Source organism: Phyllostomus discolor, chromosome 7 (assembly GCF_004126475.2).
Source record: "Phyllostomus discolor isolate MPI-MPIP mPhyDis1 chromosome 7, mPhyDis1.pri.v3, whole genome shotgun sequence".
Taxonomy (NCBI): Eukaryota; Metazoa; Chordata; class Mammalia; order Chiroptera; family Phyllostomidae; genus Phyllostomus; species Phyllostomus discolor.
This window is the reverse complement of record NC_040909.2, coordinates 31,671,404-31,694,856: the sequence shown is the minus strand read 5'-3', so window position 1 is coordinate 31,694,856 and position 23,453 is coordinate 31,671,404. Positions and strand designations below refer to the sequence as shown.

General features: G+C 46.0%; 1 protein-coding gene and 1 long non-coding RNA gene across 2 annotated transcripts in view; one reads left to right on the top strand and one right to left on the bottom strand.

Annotated features, from left to right (window-relative positions):
- EPHB1 (EPH receptor B1) overlaps positions 1-23,453 on the bottom strand; it is a 417,402-nt gene that overhangs the window by 304,548 nt on the left and 89,401 nt on the right. The window lies entirely within an intron of this gene.
- Positions 53-18,719, top strand: LOC118501600. The gene is made up of 4 exons (XR_004904224.1): positions 53-582; positions 2,413-2,425; positions 9,360-9,371; positions 18,709-18,719. It is a non-coding gene; the product is annotated as an uncharacterized LOC118501600 (long non-coding RNA).

Here is a 23,453-nt window from a genome sequence, read left to right as displayed (position 1 = left end):
TTTCTCTCTCACATTGATGTTTCTCTCCCCCACATTCTCCCTCACTTCCCCCTCTCTAAAAATAAGCAAAATCTTTTAAAAAAATGGCATATGCTTTTTATGAAGAGTATAAGGTCTGTGTCTAGATTCACTTTTTGGCATGTGGATGTCCAGCTGTTCCAGCACCATTTGTTGAAGAGACTGTATCTGCTTCGCTGCATTGCCTTTGCTCCTTTGTCAAAGGTCAGTTGAGTGTATTTATATGGGCCTATTTCTGAGCTCTCTCTTCTGCTCCACTGATCCATTTATCTATTCTCTTGCCAACACCACACTGTCATGATTACTGTAGCCTCATAGTAAGTTTTGAAGTCCGGTAGTATCAGTCTCCCAAGTTTATTCTTCTTCTTCAATGTTTTGTTGACTATTCTGGGTCTTCTGTTTCTCTACAGAAACTTTAGAATCAGTTTGTTTACATCCATAAAATAAGTTGCTGGGATTTTGATTGGGATTGCATTGAGTCCATAGAGCAAATTGGGAAGAACTGACGTCTTGACAATATTGAATCTTCCTATCCACGAATAAAGGAATGTCTCTATTTATTTAGTTTTTCTTTAATTTTTTTGCATCAGAGATTTTTCATTTTCTTCATGTAGATATTATATATATTTTGTTAGATTTATACCAAAGTGTTTCATTTGTGGGGGTTGGTATTAACATATGCTTTTTATAATAGACCTTTGAGTTGATAAAATATTTTCATAGATGTTATCACATATTCAGAAGACTATTAAGAGACAGACATGGGCCCTACTGCTTGAGATCTCATTACACAACTGGACATAATACCATTAATTGAATGGGTCTTGGTTGGCATTTTCTTGATGTCTACAGGTGACACACTGTCTTGACTGGGAAGGAACACTACTCTAGGCAAGTCCTCCAGCCCACCAGGAGCACAGCCCTCCAGGTGGCCTTAATTTCCTACTGGCCTTCCTCAGTAGCTGGGCTGCTACAATGTGCATTAGGATGGTCTACACAGCGGGTCAGCAAACTTTCTGTCGAGGGGAAGAGAGTAAATATTTTAGCTTTTATGGGCTATGAGGTCTCTGTTGTGGCTATTTGAGCCTACCATTGTCTAACAGGCTGCAGGCTGGACCTCTAGTCTAGACAGGCAAGGTGTCTGGCCTGGAAAAATGAGTTTACAGGATTTGTCCAGTGATATTTAAAGTGTTTCTTATAATTTTTATCAACTAATTCATTATTTTCACATAAATAGTAAAATACCCTTTTGGCTGTCAACACACCTACTAACTTCTGCAAAAGCCTGTGTGACCTTCACACCAAAATGAGACCAGCTGGGACCCTGGGGATAATGAGTGAACAGAAACAAAATTAAGTGAGGTTTCTATTCACAGGCAGTCTAGGCAAAGTGTACCTATGGAAAATGACTGGCTAGATTCTGGCCTATGATGCCGTCCTCTTGGGCTAGCTGGTTTCTACCAGATTGGGGAGGGAATTTGAGTCCTTCCTAAAGATCTGAAGGGAAACAGGAGAAATGAACAGGCATGGGGAGCACAAGTTTCATTTACTGCTAATGAACTTGCAGGGGAGCATGTACAGTGTTTATCAGCTGGAGGTTTGTAGACTTGGCATATCAATGGGCATGTGTGGCCATGGGAGCATTCAGAGGGCCATAAGTCTTAGGCTCCAGGAATAGTCTCCTCCAATCTGATGGGATCACAATTAGAGGCATGAAGGAGATCAGTTAAGAGAAAACACAGCACAACAAAAACAGGTGGCAGAGGAAAGAAGCTAGCAGATAGGCAAAGGGAGCTTCAAAAAGGAAGCCAAAAGCAAGTTGCTCAATCACAATAGGCCAAAGCATGTCCAGAAATCTTGGGAAAATGGCAGGACTCTGCCTACCTTCCACAGTGTGGTGGGCAGTTGTGGGGATATGGACACAGTAAGGCCACTCTCACCACCAAAAAAAATTTAACAACCAGTAAGTGGAAGGTCCATACAGGCTGGTCCAGACCTCAGAAGGGAGCTGGGATCAACATGGTCACTCCTCAGAGCCTCCAGCATAAGGAGCAACTCTAATCAGCATGGTGACCAGCATCCCAGGGCCATCTCCAAACCCCTCCTGCAGTGCAGGGGAAGCTCACAGGTCCACCAAAGTCAGACAGCAGCCAGAGAGAAGGTAGGACCCAAGGGCGAGTCCTGTTCATGCCTGGATTGTATTAGCGTGAATGGCTGAGAGCATAGGCCATAATGGGGTGGCAGTTGGGATTCCTGGGTGAGGAAGCAGGGACCCTCATTACATCTCCAATGAGAGAAGGAAGGGCCACTGTAGTGGGTTGAACTCTATCCTCCAAAAGATACGTCCAAGTCCTAGTCTCCAGGACCTGTGAATGTGACCTTATTTGGAAATAGGGTCTTTGGTGATGTAATTAGGTTAGGTTTCTCAAGATGAGATCATCCTGGATCTTGGGCGGGTCCTAAATCCAATGACTGGTGTTCTTATAAAAGAAGGATCTGACACACAGAGATACACAGTGGGAGGGCCCTGTGAAGACAGAGGCAGAGGCTGAACTTATGCAGCTACCACTGAAGAACACCAAAGATTGTCTCAAATACCAAAAGTTAGGAAACAGTCATTGAGTGGATTCTCCTTCAGAGCTTCCAGAAGGAATCAGCTCTGCCGAGAGGGTGATTTCAGATATCCAGTCTCTAGAATGGTGAGGGAATAAATTTCTCTGTTTTAAGCCCCCAGCTTATGGTGATTATTTACAGCAGTTGTAGGAAGCTAATCCAGCAGAGAATGATGTATCCACTCCCTGACAGCAAGGACATGGTCTGATTGTCCCATGTCCTCAGCCCCAGGTACACCATAAAAACCTGCCTACTTGTTGCATGGATGGCCAGGGCTGCCTGAGGTCCTGAGCTGGTGATGAGTGATCCCTGGGCCTGAGGCTGGGACAAGAGGTGGGTGGTCAGCTGGCTAAGGCTCTGGCCTAAAGGTTACAGAGTTCCCAGGCTTAGCTTGGGAGGTCCTGAGTTCAGGTACACTGGGGCAGTGGAGTGAGAAAATATGGAACATGACAGGAGAGCTTGGGAGGTCAGCTGGGAGTAGTGGCCAGGTTCTTGCAAAGCCATGACCCTGGGGCTTGTGGCTATCTTGCAAAATGCCCTTCATCACTTCAGTCTCCAAATGAACCCTTGGTACTCTGTGATACAGACCACCAGGGCCCTGGGAAGGAGAGAGGAACAGGGGCCTGGAGGGGTCAGGGAAGGTGTCCTGTAGAAGGCAGGCTAGGCACAGCTTGGATTATGCAAAGAATTTGGGTGGGAGGAGAAAGGAAAGGATGGAAGGTTTGGGACAATGTTTCCCAGAGGGTAACCTGTGGAACTGAGGAAACAGAACAGATGTTTCGAGGAAAAAAGAAGTTGTGTAGTCAGATTAGTTAGGAAACTTAGTCAAACCAGTGTCTTTTCTACAAGATTCTTCTGAGTGAGGGTGAAGGGATGAATTGAGAAGCAGGGCCCCAGGAATAAATGTAACCCTTAGTAGCTGCCACTGGACAAGTACTCTGGCTGTCAAGGTGAGCGACAGAAGAAGGACAGTGAAAAGTGTGGCCAGGGCAGAGCTGGGCTGGTGTTGGCTGGCAGAACACAGGGTGAGCCCTCACCATTCCTCAGTCTTCCACCCACATGGCTCAAGAGCTGCGTGTGACATGTGCAGGCACCTCGGTCTGTAGTGGAATCATATCTGGTTAAATGCCAGGGGGCACAGGACCCTCCCACATGGACACAAGTACCACCCTGTCTTTTCTTGTGAGGTAGGAAGTTTCCAAATGAGAAAAGAAGGCAAGATGACAAGGTACAGGCTGTGTTTACCTTCATTTTATATCCTTTAAGGTGAACTTAATGACAATGTTCCACTGTGGTACAACTATAGTGCCCTAAACAGCCTATCGATCCCGAGTGGTTTCATTCTCAGCTCACTCCCTGGTGGAAATCCCTGCCCAGCTCCCCAAACTGTGCCCATTTCAAGAGGGGGCAGCAGGATGTAGAACAGGTCAGGGGCAAACTCATGCCTGGGGGAGCCTCTTCACAAGTCCCCAAGCCCAGCCCAGCCCAGCTTGCCCCCACCCTCAGAGCAGCATCTACTCCAAAGATTCCCGATTCCCAGCATCCTGGGTCTCTGGAATTCTCTCCCTACCCCTGGCCAGGGCAGTGCCCCAGGCGGGACACAGTATGATTGCTACATGACTGGCTCTATAAACCACCCACCACAGGCTGCTTCTGGTCTTCTCTCTGTCCTCTGCACCCACCTAAGCATCTTTACCCAGCAGGTGTTCTCTCGGTTCGGATGTGCTGAACCGATGGATAAAACTTGTGTGTTTCTCAAAGCAGAACTGCCATCCAAACTAACAACAGGAGTAACAAAGAATGTGACAACAGAATCCAGCAGATTCTGCAAACTCACAGAAATAAAAAGTGTTGGCTTCCCAGAAAGGCTCCCTCAGCCCGCACTTTTGATAGCTCCAAAGAGGAAAATTGAGGGAAGCTCATCCCCTCTGGCTTCTCAGCCTCCTCCCTCTGAAACTTACAGGAGCATTTGAAACAGGACCCTCCCCAAGGGATGGAGACTTTCTGCAGTTGTTGAAGGATAAGGCGTACACTGGGTCTCATCCACCCACCACCCAGCAGCTTCCACCTCCATGTGGCCGGAGGGACTGCCTCTGGTGAGCAGTGCTTGGCATCACTACTTTTGTTGGGCATATTCAGTTCCTATGGAGATCATTTTCCCTCAAAACGCAGCCCTGTGACTGAGGTTTGGGCACCTGCCACCAGGTGCAAAGCTCTGACCCCCAAAGGCCCAGGATAAAGCAGAGACAAAAACCTAGGCATGGTGGACCAAAACAAGCAAGTTTTTGCAAAAGAAAAAAGAAAAAATTGCTTTCAGACCAGCTAAGCTTGAGCAAACTGTATAAACACTATATTTAGATGCTTTAAATCAATTTTTGAAGTTTGGGTTCTCTAAATTCCATGAGATATCTTCCCTACCTCCCAACTGAGATCAGACGTAGAATTCACTTCCTCGCTCCCACACTGGGGATCCACAGAGCCTAGCTTCAGTGTGTGGCCTCAGATCTCTCTGCCATGGCCCCTCGGTTGGGAGGTGTTTCTCCAACCATGAATTTTTCCCCATGAAGAGAGCCCAAACCAACCCCTAACTCTGCAAATGTAAAGGCCCCACACACCATCGACCCTCCTCCCAGCAGGCTCTGGGGGATGCCTCTCCCCTCCCCTTGGTGCCACCTGTGCCCTGAAGAGCTGTGCTCATTGCCCCCAGGCCCTGCCCTCACCATCCCCTCCACACCCTAGCAGCTGCCTGCTTTCACCAGCAGCCTCATCAGAAAGACGAAAGGGACTGTGTCCCTTAAATAGAAGAGAATATTTTGAACAGAGAATTAACAGCAAATTAAACTGGTTTCGTTGTACTCATTCATGCACAAAATGAGTGTGGGAGTTAAGTGGAGAAAAAAACCAAACAGGCGATGCTTCGCGATAATCAGAGGGCAGAATCCAGCCGCAGGAGAAAATGATCACTCAGGGGAGGAAGGCGCCACGCAGTATGGGCTCCTAATTGGTCAGAAACACTCGCTCTTGCTCTTATCACACCCAGGCTGGGAGCCCCCCCAAGAGGCTAGGAGGCCTCTCCAGTTCCTTTCAGCTGCATCCAGGTCCATTAGAGGAGGGCATACCCTCCTAAAAATGTCCCAGTGACTGCCCCCCCTCTTGAGAACTGTGCTGGCCCCTGGAGCAGGAGCAGCTGTTTGTCTGTCTCTGAACACTTCAGCAAAAATGTTATAGCAACAACCAATTAGGGCCCCTAATCCTCCCAGTCTTCTTTTTGGGGCTGTCTCCAGTGGGGTTGCAGCGGAGTAGCTCCCACAGGCCTCCTGTGGGTTCATCAGGACTCAGGAATAGCAGCAACAAAATAACAACCAGCTTGAGGACACCAAACAATTTTAAACAACCCCACAAATCTCTTCTCTGCCAACTCTTCCTGGTTAATCTGTTATCTGATTCCCATCTCTGGTGGGGGCTCACCTCCTTCCTCCCTAGAAATAAACCTAGTATAGGTGCCCACAGCCCAGGCTGGGCCAGGGGGTGGGGGGAGTGTCCATGAGCAGGCAGTGAGATGACCCTGAACTTCCGGCCCCAGGACCTCCTGCGAGGTTATTCTCAGAAAGGGCAACAATGATCCTATACAAATTCATGTTTAATTGCAAGGGACATTTAGTTTAATTACTAAATGTGCCAATGCTCACTGTACATGCTGACACACCCAAATACCTGGAGAAAGCTGGGACTTCTCTCCTGGTCAGACTGCCAAAGAGGCCAGAGAGGATGGACATGAGGTCCATAGGGAGGGTGGGTGGCTCTTCTCTGCCTCTTCCCTCCGCTATACATCACCAACAGAACATACCTCAACAGCCAGACTCATGAGCTGCAGGGGCACCTGGAACACAGGAGGAGCCCAGACTGAAGCCCCAAGCAGGCTGCTCAGAGACTCACCTGCCTTAAGCACCTCCCACAAGGCACATGGTCACCCTAGTGTGGCACAGGGTGACCCAGAGCTCCCAGTGGAGTGCCTGCACTTCTTATTTCTATTTCTTTTTAATACATAAAAAAGACAAAAGAAAAAAAAACTGAGCTTTAGTCACACCAAATATACGGACACCCCCGGTGCCATCACTTGGGCTATGGCTGGAGGCCATGCTGTCAGGTACAGCTTCCTGAGAGACACACGGAAGGCCAGCACACAGAAGAGGAGCCAGGGTGCCCTCATTCTGTTCATTTCCAACGTGACGTACTGCGGTTTATAGACACCAGGTGAGGAGCAGTCACAGGTTACATTACCTGGTTCAGACCAAACTAACCCTGACAAAAGTGGGGTGAGTGGCTTTAACAGATCCCTGAGAAGAGCGCACAAGATGAACCAGGCCAACACTGCACATGCAGACAAAGCCCATAGGCCAGAGGTCGCTGGCACCTGCCCTGCCCACACTGACAGCTCTTCATCAGCTGCACAAAGAGCTAAGAGCCATGAGAGTCTAATCAGATCTGACAAGAAATTGTCCGAAAACATCAAATAATCAAGAAGACTATTTGAAATATGAATATACATCCACTATCATTAATGATGAACCTCTCTCATGGTGTATATTTTTGCCTTGCTGTATCAGCTTAAAAAGCCACTTTAATCACAGCAAGATATTTTAAAATATTGTTTACTTCATCTTTATCTGATTTTTTAATAATTATATTTTATGCCATATATTAAAGTGCACAGGTTATATTAGCACAGTACCACACACGTATTCACTAAGTACATACATATATAAGTGCCAGGGTGTGTGCTCGGTTTGAGGTCCCTACCCTCGCCCGATCTCGATGGGTGGCACCAGACTCGTGCCAGAAAGTCAAGTCAAAACTCTGGGCTCCTGGCTCCCCTCTCTCATCTGCTTTGTCTATAGTCTCTTCTTTGTGTCTACTCACTCTCACTCAAGACCTCCCAGTAAGACTTCCCCACTGCCATCAGCGCACCCAGGCCAGCCCCCTCTCTTCAAGACAACTGCATCAGCCCCTCACTGCTGTCTCACACCCTTTCTTATGCCTCTCTAACCCATCCTCCAACTTGCAGACAGGTCAGGCTTACTCAAGTACAAGTCTAATCATATTTCTCTCCGACACCAAAGTTTCAATAGCTTCCAATAGATCTCAGGAAAAGTCCAAGCTCCTTTTGCCTCCTCTTCCCTATTATCATGGCCATCATCATCATCATCATCATCAGTGTCATCACCAATAACATCTACTGAACCCTTTCTATGCCAGGCGCTAATACCAAAAGTTCTGCATCCACTGTTTCTTTTGATTTCCACAATCCCTCTGAGAGGTAATCACAGGCATTGTCCATTCTACAGATGAGGACAAAAGAGGTTATGAGACCATCCAATTTCCTGCAGCTCTGCTCTGCCCCTGCTTTCTACCCCAGCCCTCTTTCTTGTGGTGCTAACCTTGCCACCGACCTTCCAGCTCAACGGAGTGTTCTCAGTGCTGACATGTTCTCTCTTACTCCCAAGATTTTTTTAACTTTCCTTTTTAAAAAATTAATACCCACCCAAGAATATGTTCATGAATTTTTAGAGAGAGAAACATCAATCAGTTGTCTCCCATAAGCACCCCGACCGGGGATTGAACCCGTAACCTAACTGACCTGTAATTGAGCCCACAACCTTTTGGTGCATGGGATGACACTCCCAACAACTAAGCAACCAGGCTAACCTTACTCCCAAGCTTAATTCATGGTCTCTTTTCCTCTCCTTCCTTCCTTTCTCTTCTTCTGAATGACTTCTCACCCAGCTGGCATTGCTAGAAGATACAGTGAATGAGATGTCTAGGCCACAGCCCCCACTGACTGCCAAACCAGTGGGTCAAAAGCCTGTGGAGAATCGAGATCAAACCAAATCTATTCAGGCCTTTCATTCTCACTCTCAGTTTACAGGACATCTAGGGGACTGAGACACACACTGACACCATGGGGCTGTGATCAGCAAAACCCAGACTATGAAACTGTACAGACATGTAACCTGGTTTATTCAACAAATAAATTACATGAACAAGTAAGAGGAGCAGAGGAACCTATGGATTAGATGAGACTGGAGAGACAAGCCAGCCAAATGTAACGTGCAGATCTTGTGACACACAGGAAATGGGAACACTGACTAGATGTTTGATAATACTAAGGAATGCATGATAATTTTTTAGATGTGATAATGGTAGTGTGGTTATGTTAAAGAATGAAAATATGGACATATTTATCTACATAACAAATTTGTTTATAAAAATCATGATAAATAAAAATAAAAGATAAAAGCATTTTTATAAACAAGTTGTCTTCCTCAAGCCCCCGACTATAAAGAAAGTACTTATATGAACTCTCAAAGAATCCCCCAAATTCCCCATCAGACGAGTCACCATACTCTCAAGTAACAATTTCATTAATGCCATTCTTCCCCATGCAACTATAAAACTGTAAGCCATGGGAGGCTAGAAATGTGTCTCTTGCTCAGTGTTGGGTCTTTCAGATACACATGCATGCACACACACACACACCTATCCCCGCAACACCTCTGCACACCTGGAGGTACCTACAGCCCCACCTGAATACAGTCCACATACACACTTGCCCTTCTGTTCCCCCATGTTCTGCCTGCCTCTCTGCCCAAGTCTGCCTCCCACTGGGCCCTATGAGCCTATGCAGAAGGAAGAAGCTCCAAGCCATCCCAGAAGCCCCTCAGTCCAAGTCATTTCAGAGTGTGCTTGAAATGTCCTGGTTCTCAGGCTCAAGGTTCTTCTTCTCCCCTCTACACACTCTACTGTCTAAAACCCACCCTATTCACATGCCACTGTCAGACTCTTCTTTCTTAACTACCACTTTCATGCTCTTCCTGGCTCAAAATTCTTCTTAGAGTATCATCTCTACTCAACTGTTTAGAAATAAATGAGCCAGCAAGCACATGCGCTGTGCTGGGCTCACTGGCAGATCTAACAATGTCAATGGCAAGATCCCTGCTCCCACAGGCCTCGGCTTCTCAGCCAGAAGGGTCTCAGTTACAGCCACCATATCTGAGCACCTACTGTGTGCTTTACCTGCGTCACCTCTCTTGATTCCCACAGCAGCCTATGGGGACAGGCTCCATTATCACATTTCTTGAGAAAGAGAAATAAAGCTCAAAGAAGATGAAGCCTCAGAACATGCTGCACCCAGAGCCCAACCAAGGTCTCCCTCCTCTAACCCCAAGTCCATTCTCCTAGGATGGCTTTATCAGCTTAGACACCAGTGACCACCATGACCCACCCAGACTATGTCCTGCACTCCTGGCCTCAAACCAAGCTCTGGGTCCATTAGTCTCCCCATCACCTTGCAAACTCAGCAGGAGTAGTCATGACCCCTTGCCATTGCCTCTGCTGTGCCTCTACTTAGAAAATCTCTCTCCTCAATAAGCTTAAAGTCTAGTGTGTCTTTGGGTGGTTGACAAAAAAGAGATCAACTTTAAGATGTGATACGCACTACCCTTGGAAAGATATTCATTCTGTCTGATGAAAGGGGTGCTTAAGCTGGGGCTTAGTACATGAGTAGGGGTATGCCAGTCAAAGAAGCAAGGAACAGCATTCTAGGCAGAGGGAATAGCAAGGACAAAAGCACTGAAGCATGCGAGTGGGCTGCTGCCCATTGTAGGATCTAAGAGGCCCAGACAAGAGTGAATAAGTATCCCAGGCAAGCCTCAGGAGCAGTCTCACTCTCTGCCTAGAACACCCAGCAAAAATGTTCTATAATCCCTGGGTCCCCATGGCTGATGAAGAAGGAGGAGCAGGAAGAGAAGAAGGAGAAAAGAAAAAAAGGAGAAGGGGGAGAAGGAGAAAGAAGAAAAAGAAAAAGGGATGATGGAGGAGGAGAAGGAGGAGGAAATGAACTTCATGTATCAGGGGTCCATGCATCTCAAATGGTTTGAAGAGCCCATGGCCCTCCCCTTGTCCTCACCCCACTGACCAGCACACTGGGAAATTAAGAAAACCAGAACTGCTAAATATATCTCCATTGGGAGAAAATCAAGAACAAGCACCTGATATCCTCCAGTCCATGCTGCCCTCCACAGTGCCCTCCACCCCACCCCACCCCCCACTCCCTCGGGGGATGAGCCAGGATCAGAATCGTGTGTGCTGCTGGGCTGGGCCCCAGCACCGCACACACTGCCTTCCTACAATGAGGGGAAACCATACAATGCTCCCAGGGCCTGGAGGCAGAGTGCGAGCCACCTCCTGAGGAGCCCTGGAACTTCTCAGCTTGGAAATGAAATGACACACGCAAGAGGGCAGACATTTCCACTCCTGAGCAGTAGTTGTTTCCTCAATAAGCAAACAAAGCCCACACAGACGCTGCTGTGCTCCACAGATGGTGCCTGGAAAACACAAAGTAGCTTCCAAACTACAGATTGCACTGAAGCCCTGTCTCACCTGCTAGCAGGCAGACTCTGCTGTCACTTGCCTGGAATCTCCTAGGACCCAGGGCTGACCTGCCACCAACTATAAAGAGAAGCCAAATCAGTGCCATTAAGTGTGGGGGGCAATTTTAAGATGATGGTGTCAGCAGGAAGGAGGAGCCAGCAGAGACTGGGCTGGAAATCCTCCAGAGCTAGCTTCTCCCCTGAGTCCTGCCATCAGCCCTCATGCCACCATGATCTACTCACATTCCCACATGGAAATGGGGCTGTGAGTGAAGCCCCTTACCAGGGAAGCTACTTAGAGTCATGAGATTACGACGGCAAAAGTGTAACTTACAGGAGGTTGGGCATGAAGCTGCTCAGCTGGTATGACAAAATGCCTGGCCCGTGCACAGCCACACCTCTGCTCCTCTAATGCAGACATTGGCAGTGGACCCAGGCACATTCATCCACCAAGTCACCATCCTCACCACAGCCCACCCCAAGGACACTCCAATCAATGCCAGCTGGCACAGGAGAGAACATCAATTTGCCTTCTCAGGATTGATCAGCAAAAGGGCCTGAATCCTTGAGGAATGTTTAATGGTGAACCCAGGGAGTGTCTCAGCTTTGGACCGTGGTCTGCATGCAGTTTGGGCTCTAGGAGAAGAGATGCTTCCTGTGGAAGGGACACTAAATCCCCTCCCTTCATCAGGACACTGAGACCCAGATGCCGAGCAGAAAGAAGGTCCCCAGTAGAGGAAGAGTAGACACAAGCCCTTCTGGCTGGTGCCCCAAACCCTCTCCAGTCTTTCACCACCAATCCCAAGGTTTCTAAGCCCAGATGGAAAATGGTCTGTGGTGAGTAATAAAGTGAGAAGTGATCCTTCATCCACCATCACTTCTATGTGTCAGCCAACAGTGCAAAGGAAGCGTGGGAGCTGGCTCCTTCCAAGCCAGTGGCCAAGGGTAGCTGCCCAGAGGAAATACCCCTCTGAGTGCTGGATGAGTTGTGTCCCCAAAGAGACTGGCAGGAAAGACACTCTGGGGAGAGGAAGCCAATGGTACTGAAGATGGGACACACCTGTGGTTGAAGAACACCTGAGGGGACCTGTGTGACCCCACCGCCCTGCTCTGCTGCTCTGCACTTGCAGCTGTGGCCCCTCTCTCCTGCTGGGCTGCTGCTGTTCTGGCCCTCCCTCTTTGTCCCCTGTCTGAAACCTGGGGGGTTAGGGAGCAGCTGGGATTGGGGCATCCCTCCCTGAATAATGCTGTGGCTTCCTGTGGCTCTCTAGGCCAAAGAGAGGTTAGAATATTCTAGACTCCTAAGGATGATGAACTGACCAAGAAGAAAATTGCCCTTTAGGAATAAATATAGTGAAAGGGCTGGGGTGTGTCCTGGGTCCCTCAACGTAAATCTGGTTGTGAGAAAGAGTCAGAGAGTACCTCTGCCCTCACCTATTCAGGGAGGGCCAGAGTCCCTCTCCTACCACCTATGTGTCTTGGTGGCCCCATTCTCATGCAGCTTTGCTGGTGACAAGACAGAGACCATGTGAGGAGAGTGACATTCACCAGGAGGGAACTTCCCGTCGAGTTTCTTCTCCCCATTATGAGGCTGAGCAACCTTCTGACCCTTCATCAACCTCCACCTCTTTAAATCTCAAGCAGCATAGGGCTCTGGTGGGACCTGAGTGCTGATGACTGCTGCTGCCAGTTCTGCCTCCAGACTGCCACCTTTGTCATCACCCAAATAACCCATGGTGCTTTCTAGGGATAGGGCTGCCCTCCGAACCATATACCCCAGGGAACTACTCCTGATGCTCGAAGCACCCAGGAGACTTCAGGGCCATGGACTGGGCTGAAGGAGGCCGACTCCATGAAGATTTGCCTGGAACCAGCCTGCAAAGAAGCAGGCAAGGGAGAAACCATCAAGCCATTCAGCAAGAAAACAGGTGAGCAATGACATGCCAGCAGGGTGGAAATAATGGTTGTCATAATAACGATAGTGACACCCAACACCACCACCACATCAACTATCATTGGGTGCTGACGACGTGCCAGGCATAGTCTGTTAGTTCTCAGTGATCCTATGAGGTTCTGTGATCCTCCCCTTTTATTGATGAGATAACTCACACCCAGGGTACCAGGTTATGGGAGGGCGGACACCAAGGCTGAGGAAAACTGGTTGGAGATGCTCAGCCTCCAACAGGCACAAAGCAAACACAGACTCAGCACTCAGGACCTTTGGGACTATGAGCAGCCTGAAGGTCTGGGTGGTCTGCATGACATCTCAGAGCTGTTTTTCTTGGCATCGGCCCTTCTACCTGACCTGGTGAGCATTACAATTCTTCTATTCTCATATCTCCTCAGTGATCCCAGGAAGGCTACAACTTTCTGCCATGGGGTACATGGAGAAATCCAAAGAAGTCAGTCCCTAACCCCCTACCTCATCCTGAAGCTTTATTTGTCTCTTCCAAAGATGTTTGGCAAAGGCTGTAGAAATTAGAACTAAAAAAGAAAGGTAGAGGGCAGCCTTAGGGAGGGACCCATGAGCCTTTCATTTTGGACTTAATTACACCCACTTTCCCTCTCCTGCCCATAGGTGTGAAATGCAGAAAACAAACCTGACATGATTTTCCATTGCCGGTCCACCTTCTCTAGCAGTTTGCACTTGAATAGACACTGAAGCTGCCCTCCTTAACATTCTGTTGGCTTTTCCTCTTAGGGTTTATGAAGGAATTCACTTTTGCTTACATGAGTACTAGAAAGATATCTGAGCATGTTTAATGGGAAAAGTGCATGTTTTCAGATTCTGTATCTGCACACAAAAGGTCCTAGCACCTTATTTTACTTTTCAGCTTCTTCCAAGCCTAGACAATTTCCACTTCAAAGCTGTGGCTTTCTTAGTCTCTTTGTGGAAAAAATACATTGGTAACAGAGATTATTCTCCCTGAGCTCACCCGCTCCCTGTGCATGGTGACGGAAGAACAGGCACTCACTCTCCAACACCCCCTTCTACACTGGACACCAAGACCCCTCCTGTGCCTTGGACCCTCCTGATTCTCTGTCACTGGGCAAAATGTTTAATTTACCAGGCATCCAGCAAGCCAGCAAATGCAGGGTGAGAAGACAAGATGGAGGTGGTTTTTTACAACACCCACTGTGGGTGTCAACTTCTGGGGCCAAGCCTGGCTGGATAAAGCAAGGTAGCCCTTTTACATACACAGGGTCACAGGGGAGGGGCAGAGGCAGGCAGAGGGCACTGGTAGCTTTTCCAGAGCAAACTCCTTTTGCATTAATTTCTTTTAAATAACACTTCTTAAACTTTAAATCTCTGGAAGAGAGGGAATGATTATTAAAGCAGAAGATTTGGCCATGCATTAAGGAGTGAAAAGCCTCTTTTCACACAGAAGCCCAAGGCTGGAGGCTGTCATTCCTTTCAAATGCTGGAGATTTACTGAAGTTACACAAGAAAAGGAGGGGCCCTAGCACAGTAGCCGCAGTTCCTTGTTCTCGGAGACAGAGAAAATGAGAAGCTAGAGAGAAAAATACTAGTTAGGGAAATAAAACCATCAGAAGCGTCCATTTTCTGGAAACAAAGCACTTGGTTCTTCAACATACTTCTATGGATCAGAGGTGGCCAAAGGAGGAGACAGGGGAAATGTACCTTCTATAGCAGGTGTATTCATGAAATGCTGAACTAAGGAGCAAATCTCAAAAAGTCCATGACAGAGAGTTTAGGGTCAGAGAGTTTGTCTGCCACATCAGAGCCCTGGCTGCAAACAGAACTTCCCATCATTATTCCAGAACCTTATTTCATTTGCTGGAACTTCAAGGCAAGAAAATAACTAACAATCCTGGGCTTCATAAACATAGCTAGACAGGGAGAGGGTCAATACAGACTTTCAGAGAAAAAATGGACAGGCCAGGTGCTACCAGTCCTGGAACCTGGAGGTGGCTTAGATGACTTCTTACAAGGCTTCTAGGCTGGGAAGATTCAGTCCTTACATTTCTGTCTTAGAAAGTTCGAATATTATTATTAGAAAGGGCCCCTGATGAGAAAACTGAGGCCTGTGAGAGGAAAAGTGAGGCCAGGAGTGGTGGTCCACCTGAAGCTGAAGCCTCACCATCAGTCCACTCCTCCTTCCGTGCAAGCCACACCATGCTGAACTTGGACATGGTGACAAAGGGGAACCCAGGAACACCTCGGGACAAAGTCATCAACTCAGTTCAACAAATATGAAGTGAGCCCATGTACAATGGGTGGTAGGTATCTCAAGCTGGAAGAGAAGCTCAGCCCCTATTCTCTCAGACTTCACTCTAGTGGGAAGAAACCAGCCAGGGCTCAAATCACAAAGAACAGCCACAGGGCACAGGAATAAAGGAGGTGGAATGAGTGTGAAAACAGAGGAAGTAAATAGAAGAGAAATTTCATACATCAATGCAAATGCCTCCCAACAACTGAGTGAAGAAAGACCTGCTGCTCTTCTGCATTCCTTCCTTTGCTCAGTTCGGTTCACAGGTACTTAGGGAGTGTCTGCTCTTCAGATAAATCTCAGACCATAACAGGAAGGAGCCCAACCTGAAGGCAGCATATGGTCTGAAGGGACAGACATCCTGCAAGGAGTGGTCCAAATACTCACGTCATAACCACTGCATTCAGTGACACAGGAGGATGACAGTGGGTGGTAGAGTCAATAACAGGACCTATCTTGATGGAGAGGATAGACTGTTTCCTGGAAGAAGTAGGTTTGAGGCTGAGACTAGAGGGATGAGTAGAAGGGGTCTGATGAAGGAGAAGGGCTGGGGCCAGGTAGGACTCACCAGGCAGAGGCAAGGGTGGGCCCAAAGCCAGGCACTTCTGAGCAAGTGAAAGGCTCCTGTGGGTGTCTGTGTGGGGGTGTGTGTAGGGAAGTACTGTGCTCTGGCACTGGAGATAGTGGGGGAGGGAGGAGACCAAGCAGGCTGGGCCTCATAGGCCACATTAAAATGTTCTTTGTTTGGATTTATGGTTTGTTTGTTTGTTTTTCTACTTTATTCTCAATGCAAAGGGAAACCACTGAAGTGTTTGAGGCACAGCAGCCCATGAGCGGATACGTTATTCCTCATTTCAGTTAACACAGTTGAGATTTACACTCTTCGTGTGTATTCTGGACGCAAACAACAAAGACTTTATAGGCCTACGCTTGCTAATTATACAACTAATTAAGTCTGGAATCAGGATACTCTCCAGGCCCCCTGAGACCACCAGCACCCAGCCCTGCACTATGGGGAGGTGGACCAACCTGGGGACATCTTTTGCTATGTTCTTGTAACTTAATTGGTTCTCAGATGGATGACTTGCAATTTTTCATTAAATCTGGCTAGAAAAAGATAGAGCTGATATTGTGTGTGTGTGTCAGCGTGTGCCTCTGTGCAGGTTGTATGCATTCTGGGTTTGCAAGGGGCTTGACCCAGGCTGAGCAAATGGTGTTGAACTAGCTGGGGCTCTGCAAAGCAATCCATTTATTATAATTCTGCTGAGAAGAGGCCCAGTAAATCAAAGAGACAACCTGACTGCAAACAAATTACACACCAAGAGATAGGATGGAAGGAGGGTGGGGAGAGCAGAATAGTGGCCAATTGGGAAAAGTGAGGATAAAAGGCAGGGGGTAGAGAATGGCAGAGAATAGAGACCAACAGAGATGCCTGAAGTAAGAAAGAAATAAAAATGCAGCCTAATTTGTCCATCAGGAAGAAAAAGAAAAAGAAAAGCATCCTACCAAGAGAGATCACATTTACTGGTAACCCCTAACTTAAAAACCCTTGACTTACAAAACCAACTGCCCTTTGTTCTCCAGAGGGGTCACCTAGGGAGTGATTGATAGCAGTTACTTTCTCCTATGCAAATGTACAGAGCCCCCTTTTCTCATGCAAATAGAGAGGAAGAGTTCTTAAATATCGAGTTAACCTGTTCCTGGAACCCCTGGTACAAGTAAGCAATCCAGCATTAGAATCCTCCAGAAACCACTTCTCTTTCCTTTTGGAGGTAAGGTCAGAAAGATGGGCTTCTGGGGAGGGTTCCAGCAGGGAACTCAGCCCAGGTTCCTGTTGCAAGAATGTGACAACTGGTCAGTAGCCATGGTTGGAATTGCCACACCCACACCCCAGGGACATTTAGCAGTAAATGGGCATCAACACCAGGATGAGGACATCATGCAAGTACCAGTTAAAACATCTTTTCTCTGGAAAACTACACTCCTAAATTCAAACATCTCCTTTATAGTCAACTCTGAATAAAGAAAATGTGCTTGGAAAACTGGGAAGTATTTCTACTGAAGGACAGAATGGGAACACTGTTGGGAGAAGATCTGCATAGATGACAAGTTATACCATGGTTCTCCAAAACCTACTTATAAGGAAAAAAGCCTGACTAAAGAGAGAATATTCTGAGCTATAATAGGAGGCTATGGTCCATGGTCAGCACAAAGAATCTGATCAGACCTCTTCTATCTGAGATGCCATGCTACTGTGTGACAAGATCAGGGAGAAGATAATCTCTTGAAGACTGAAGGTCTGTAGGACATTTAGAAACCCCCAAAGTCATGAGGACTGGTTCTTAGTGGAAATATTGAAGCCGAAAGGAGAATTCTAACACCCAGACTCTACCAGAGTGTTTCACATAGCTCCCCAACACTCATATTATTGAAATAATCTTGCTTATAAGGATCAATGCAAAAGTCCTAAAATTAATTATTAATAGAGAATCCAGCAACACAAAACAGTAGCAAGTGGGATTTATTATAAGTCAAGGATCATTCAATATTAGAGAATCTGTAATATAATTAACCATATTAATATGCCCAAAGCATTATCTAAGCATCTCAAAGGACATTGAAAAGGCAATAAATAATACTCAACACTCATTCTTGATTTTTGAAGGACTCATAATGAAATAGGAATATAGGGATATTTTCTAACATGATTGATATACATATAGCTTTCTCAACACAAAAATGCTTAATGGAAAAACTCCAGAATTTTCCCCATAAAAATCAGGAACAAGGCAAAATATCCACTTTACCACTACTATTTAGTCCTGTTGTGGGACAGTAGGTAAAACAGTTAGTCTAGGAAAACAATTGTATAAATTCAAAGGAGGAGACAATGATGGTTAGCAGTCATAGATAATATAATTGTAGAACTGGCAAATCCCAGACAATCAAATGGGAATCTGCTCTAAGTGATAAAGGGGCAGGTTGTCAAAGTAACCTATAGAAAGCAATGGTTGTTTTTTTGTTTAATAATTACAAACAACCAATTGGAAGATACAATGGAAGAGAAAAAACTTCACTTATAATAGTGACAAAATACCTGGAGATATAATTTAAAAGGATAAGTTTCATATTCTTGGGTAAGATTTTAAGCATTCTGAAGATGTTAAACATTCCTAAATTCATATACAAATTTAATCCCATAAAACTGTTATTTATCTATATGCTCACTTGGAAATAATCAAGATAATTGTAAAGTTAAAACAGAAAAACAAACAGGAACACTCACTTCAAAGAGCAGTTTGTGTCAGGCAGGGCTGAAGAAGTGTGCTTCCTAAGATCAAGCAATTTCATTCCTACATATAGACCCAAGAGATCCAAGAGAAATTCTTAGAAATGTACAAGAATGTCAGCATAAGTTTGCTTTTAATGGTAGAGAATCTTATACAGGCTAAATGCCCATCAACAAGAAGAGAATAAATTATGGCATTTTCAAACAACAAAACACCATAGCAACAAGGGACTGGAGTAAGTTGTCTCGACATGGATGAATCTCTCAAGCATAGTGCTGAGGTGGGTGGGAAAGGGCAAGATTCAGAAGGACACAAAGTATAATGGCCATTTACATAAAATTTAGAAAAATCCAGATTACTGTTTTGTTCAGGCCCACATACACAGACATTAAAAGTGAGTAAAATGCATGGAAATATAAAAAACACCGCGTTCAGTGGCACCCCAGTGGGAGGAGGGAGAGGGACTGAGGTGCAATGGACGGGGCTTCCTCTGCTTTTGTAAGCTGGAAGTATTTCAGAAGCTGGGTAGCAGGTAGATCAGGGTTTACAACATACTTCTCTTTCTTTTTAAAAAATGCTGCATTATTCCCTATACTTCTTGTAGGTTTGAAATATTTTTATGAACATTTAGAGTAAGATATACAAGCAAGAATGGCCAGAAAACTTCCCTAAAAGAACAAGAAGCAGCTACTCCCACCAGACACTAAATCCTATTACCGTGCCATAGCTAGTAAAAACAGTGTAGCACTGGCATCAAAAGAGGCCAATTAGTGGAATAAAATACAAAGTTTGGAAATATCCCTGCCTTTCTTTTCCCAGAGGGCTACCGACTTGTCCTAACACAATGGTTTCTGTACAATAGTGCTTCTCACAGGTTTTCACGCAAGTATTTCTCATGATAAGGTGGCAATGGACAAGGGGTTTTGAAACCACAGCCCAAAGGGGTCCACCATGGGGGCAAAACTACTTTCAGTCAAGGTTATTGTTGCAGCGAACGGGGAATTTGCAATCCACTCAAAAATGCATTCTTGTTCATAATCCCCCCAGCCCAGGCTACCACCTCCTTGGGCCCGGCTCCTGCACCTGCTCCCTCAGTGGTCTTCCTCCCCCAGTTTTTTCCTTGCCTCCCTATCAAGACTAGAGGGATCTTTTAAATATATAGATCATATCCATCCGTGCTTCTGCTTAAAATTCTTCAACAACCCCCTCACCATACTCAACAGAAAATCTAAGTTCCTCACTAGGACCTATGAATGGTTCCCAAGATGCCTACTTGGGCCCACCTCTGAGCCCTCAGGCTCTGTCCTCAGTCCCTACCAATGGACCCTCTCTTTGTTGCTGGAATCTGTCCAACTTCTCTCCCTTGATACATGTGCTGTCTGCCTTCCCTTTCTAGAACTTTCTTCAAAGCTTCAGGAGAGCAGAGATTTTGTCTGTCTTATTCATTGCTGTGTCTTCATTCTTAGTACTGTGCCACTCAGAATATTTGATGAATAAACAAATCACCTGTGGGTGGGACTGACATGCCAGGAAGATATGCTTTATTTCTGGAAAGGAGCAGGTATCTTTCTCTAGAAGGGGCCATAAATAAATAAATCTGATGAAGGGGCCACATCAGACCATAGCATGCTTTTATCTCAGGTCCTAAGACACACTAAAGTACTTCCTTCCCTCAGGATGTGCTCACTGAAGAGACCTTCCAGGTGGTAAGGAACTGACATTGTCCTAGTTTCTATATCAGTGAACTGTGCATTAGGCCAAATCTGGCCCAGTCATGGGGCGGTCCCAGTGCCCTAGCTGGCTGTCTGTCCCTGTGTGAAACCACAGATGTGGCCTGTCAAGGGGATGAAAGGACTCCCTTTGCTGAGCAAGGCTCAGTGTCCCTGGCAGCTGTCCTCAGGGAGGAGATCGAGATGCACCTGACGTGAAACCCTCACACCACCCCTCACCCAGGACTCTCTAGCAAGAGGGGTTCAAGTTCTCCCAGCACAAAACCCCTTCCTTGGAAAAGTTCTCATTCTACCCTTTGCCAAGAGGAGCAAGTGAGGAAAATCAACACAAATCCAGGCTGGGAGGCCCCTGAAAATCAGAATTGATTTCTTCCAGGTAAAAAATATGACCTGTCCTCTCTTAAGTGGCATTTTGATAGTTGTTTGATGATTCCTGTGATATTGACAGAGTCCTTTCTCCTTACATGGGCTCTAGGTACTTCATGGATATGGTCTCATCAATCTTTAATTTTATGTTAACTTACAAAATGGATCATCCTGTAGAGTTAAAACAACAAAAACTTGAGCCTCCTTGATCATGAGTCCCTCAACAATTTCTTTTCATTATTCATTTTTATAATGAGTTGTCCTGGTAGTCTTTGTCCTAATATCAAAAGACATACATGAAAATAAATACTTCCTACTATTTCCTATGCAAATGTCTCTTTCTGACTGCCCTTTGTCCCAAACCCAGTATAGCAAATGGTTATGATAATGGCCTCCCTGTGTCTATGTCTCCTATAGTGTGACTTTGCCAGCCCTTCCCTTAATAGATGGGGTTTGTTTCTCCACCCTCTTGAAGCCAGGCTGTCCTTGTGTCTATTTTGATCAATAATATGGCTGGAGTGATGTGTGAATTTAGGAGCTCAGGAAGGTGGACAGCCTTCACTCTTGTTCTCCAACCCTAAACCCACCATGCTATGCAGAAGCCCAGCTGAACCTACTGGAAGATGAGAGGCCATGTGGGGAAGAACAAGGCTGCTAGCCAATAACCAGCACTGACCACCAGACACAAGAGTGAGGCCACTTTAGAGTCTCCAACCCTCCAGCTAAAAGCAGCTGCAGGAGTGGGCCCTGGTGAAACCAGAAGAGAAACAACCCAGACAGTCTGCAGAGTTCTATAAAATAATGAACTGTTATTGTTTTAAGCCATTACCATTTGGGGTGGTTTGCTATGTAGCAATGGCTCATGATTGCCCTATGTCTGTGGCCCCATGATTAGGCATCTCTGATTTTCTTTCCCTATGCTCCAGTTTCCTCTCAGATGAATTCACTGTTGGGAAAGGAGCATTGCTCTGGTTTTTAATCATTTTGTAACAGCCTGTGGTCTCATGTAAGTCATGATGCCTCCTCAGACTCTACCAGTCACTAACCTAGTGACAGGGTAAGTAACTTAAACCTACTCTCCACCTCAATTTTCTCACCTATAACATAAGGTTAATAACAGAGCCAGCCCAGGGTTGTTGGGAATGTAAGATGAAATGTGCAAAAGGCTTGCACAGTTCCCAGCACCTAATGAGTGCATAAGAAAGATTAGCTGCTTATTGTATGCACAAAATATTTATTCAGGACACACTGTTATTGAATGTTCCAGCAAGTTGTTATTTGCAGGAAGGAAAGGGCTATCATTTTGTGGAGCACTGTCTCTGTGCCATGGATCCTTGTGTCTTTTTATATTTACAATGCTATGCCATGTGAGCGTGGCAAAAATAATGTCTGAGATCCATTCTCCTCTCTGCCACTTACAAGCTGTGTGACCTCGGGTCAATGACTTAACTTCTCTGTGCCTCAGTTTTCTCACCTGTGAAGTCTCAGATAAAAAGCATACCTACCTTTCAGAGTTGTTGTGAGCATAAAAAAATCAGTATTTCCTGTCAAGCATACAGAGAAAAGGTGGCCACAATATGTGCTCAATAAATATTAACAATAGGTTATAATCCCTCTGGGTCTGGTGATGATGCTGGGCCTCAGAAAACATGAGTAATACAAACAGGGCCACTCAAATAATAAGCAGAAGAGCCACCTGACTCCTCTGCTCTTGCCATGGTCACACTTGTAAAAATGGGCCTCCCAACCCTCCTGCTTCTGCTGAACACAAGGAGCATAGCCTGCCTCTCCACACTTTGAATTTTATTTTCCTGTAAGTAAATTCACCTGCTGAATCATCCCCTTCTCCCAGAAAAAATTTTTTTCAATTATTTAACTCTCCAACCATCACTCAGCCCCATGTGGCACCACTTTTGCACAGGAGGTTGGCTGCCAATCCTGTCCAGTCTGGTTCTTTCCCAACCCCATCCTAACTGCCCAGAATACACGTGCTCTCTCTCTCTCACCCTCAATCTTCAGGCTCACACACAACTGCCCTGGAGGTTCCATTCAGTTTCCGACCCGGATGCCTTCTTCCATTTGTTGGCAGAGCAGGATCTCCCAAAGGACTCACCTGAAGCAACCCCATCGTGATAGGACACACCCTTCCTTGAAGGAGCTCCTTGACCGAAGACTGAGAAATATGGCTCACTCTCTCCTTCACCAGGAGTCTGAAGCTCTGCCAACTCGGCAACAACTAAGCCCCCTCACTTGACTTCGTTGTCCCCAAGATTTCTCAAACTTTCTAAGACATGGAACCCATCTCCGATGCAGTATCAATTATGTTTCACAAAAGTCCTTGGAGGCCATATAAGGAAATTTGGTTAGGGAGTCCTAGAATTCAAGAACAGGAGAAGACGATCTGTCTGTCACCTGCCAGCTAACTGTCCTCAAACCTGGCATTGCCTCTCAGATATATACATACAAATAGGTGGATATGGGCATATTTATTTTTCTGAAAGGAATCACAAGAAACTGTTAGCAGTGATTATCATTGGGGAAAGAAATGGGGTTACAGACTGGGGAAAGGGACTGTTACTTTTCACTCTGCACTTCAGTCTGCTATTTGAATTTCCTAACATTATACACTTACAATTTTGTGGTTGTTTTTAATGCCCACAGTTCACAGATGCTCTGTCCATTTTCTTCAATCTTTTATCCTTCTCTGTTTCATTTTGGATTGTTTTTATTACTATGTCTTAGAGTTCTGCAACACCTCATCTTCCTCTAATCCAA